Genomic DNA, 2,043 nt, shown 5'->3' on the forward strand with positions numbered 1-2,043 from the left:
GTCCCTCGCCCTACCCTATGGACACGTTTGTGCTGCTGTAGAGGAAGCGGAGATTAGATCTGATATGGATTTATGCTCGGGTGCATTTATAGCGAATTCTGATAAATGACGCCACTGATGACGTGATAATAACTGCGGACGGCCGCTCGAGGATTATTACCTGATCGGCATTGAAGTCTCCGAGTGAATATTTGGAGAGAGCGTCGTTTTCCCAACAGGCGCGAAATTAATGCTCCCGCCAACTTGTCTTTTGAAAAACTGGAAAATATAATTCTGTCCATTGAATGCCGCTATTGAAACGGGCCACGCTTTGGAGAAATTCAATTCAGTGCTGTCTAGACGGGCGGATAAGTTTTTTCCCCCTTTTTTTCTTTATCTGATATTCTGATGTCGAAGGGGCAGAGGAATTAATTTAGGAATCACATAGCTGAATAACATGTATGCAAGGGGTAAATCTGCTAGTAAATTTTAAAGTTACTGAATAGCATATATACTACGAAATGGTATGTTATTGAAATTCTAAAGTTTCTTTTTCTCTCTTCCACAGGTCCTACAAGGGAAAGAATCTAGTCATGCTTGTCTATCATCATGTACTGCTGGTCAACTTCTCCAGTCCATCTTCTACCAAGTCCAGGAGACCTTCTGAGGACACAGTCTCCAAACTTTAAAGTCTTTAAGTCCTCATAACTTTGGAGCTTTATATCTTAAACTTTCAAGAACAAGGCGTGTATTTTACTATAGCTTCTCAAGTTCTACTGACTCGCTTCGTGAATTTCGCCCACCAAGAAGATTCCAGGAATCCAAGGAAAGCCGATCTCCCAGCCTCGAGAGTCCGCCGACCGAGTTTTCCAGGCGCACGAATAGGCTGTGCGGAGGGCCCAGCGCCCGGAGTCCAGCCGACCACCGCCCTTCCCGAAGAGCTTGCCGTGTTCGAGTCCGAGGACGCTGCTGTCTCGCAAGAAGAGGAAGGCAGAAAGGGGCTGCCCACTTTCTAATGCTAATAATAATCGGTAAGTTCCACAGTGAAAAGGAACCACTGCTTCCTACCTCCTTTGGTGAATGGCCGAGTGAATTGCTCATGGGCTTTTGAGTACCTCGAGTTCCCATGGTTAACATTTGTAATGCAGCCAGCTCGTTTACATCCTCATTCTGCTTTAAAGAATCCAAAATGAAAAAAAGGAGAAAGAAGGTGAAAGGAATTCCTTATTCATCATTTTCATTCAGTATAGGAAGCACGTAAATCTTTTGTTGTTCGGGAAGGTACTCCGTATGTACTGGACTCTGAGAGTAACTCATAATAGCAGCACTTCACGAAGTCCAGTAATGTTGTAACCGTCATCGTTTATCTGACGTCACTGTGTCTGATGCTCCTGGATCAGCTCCAGAACATTTTCCCGTGACTGACATTTCGTGATTTGTGCGGCTGTAATTGTGCGTGACATTATGAAGGCGATTCCTAGTGCCTTCCCAGCCTGGGTTACTAGTTTTAGGGTTACCCCTGAGAATGTGAAAGTGAAAGAGGCTTGTGTACCAGATATTGGAAGAGAGAATGTAATTAGTTAAGTAAGAGTACTGTGCACTTACATAATCGAAATCGAAAGAAAGTAACATTCTTTTGTAAATTGTACAACTTTGTATACTAACCTTGTTTTTTCCGTTCTTTTCAGATATCGTGCAGTTCCACAACGGACTTAACCCTAGGAATAAGGAAGGCTATAGCGATGAAAGAGGCGGTAAAGATAGAAGAGTTAGAAGAGCAACGTGATACAAAGAAAAATCCGGTCGACCAACCATAAAACAAGTGAACAAAAGAAAAAAAAGGTATAACAGCCAACAACGGACAGGCACTGGGGGACCGTTGTAGCTAGAAGTCTCCCGTTGTCTCATTGGTGTCTTGAAGTTGTAGATTCACAAGTCTCCTATTAGTATTGTAAATCTCTAGCAGACTCACTTTAAAAGAAGCATGACAAGATAAAAAGATGGGAAGATACAGTTCATATATTCATTGTTTCTCTTTGGTGGGGAAGGAATTATCTGCATTAC

General features: G+C 42.8%; 1 protein-coding gene across 1 annotated transcript in view; it reads left to right on the forward strand.

The window, feature by feature from the left end:
* Nucleotides 1-2,037, forward strand: part of LOC119585906 (achaete-scute complex protein T4-like) — a 28,421-nt gene extending 26,384 nt beyond the window's left edge. The window contains exons 6-7 of the mRNA XM_037934628.1: nt 548-1,010; nt 1,668-2,037. The gene's annotated coding sequence lies outside the window, so the exon portion shown is untranslated. The remainder of the gene's footprint in view (nt 1-547; nt 1,011-1,667) is intronic.
* The last annotated feature ends 6 nt before the right edge of the window (nt 2,038-2,043 follow it).

The sequence above is a fragment of the Penaeus monodon genome, chromosome 20 (assembly GCF_015228065.2).
Source record: "Penaeus monodon isolate SGIC_2016 chromosome 20, NSTDA_Pmon_1, whole genome shotgun sequence".
Lineage (NCBI taxonomy): Eukaryota > Metazoa > Arthropoda > Malacostraca > Decapoda > Penaeidae > Penaeus > Penaeus monodon.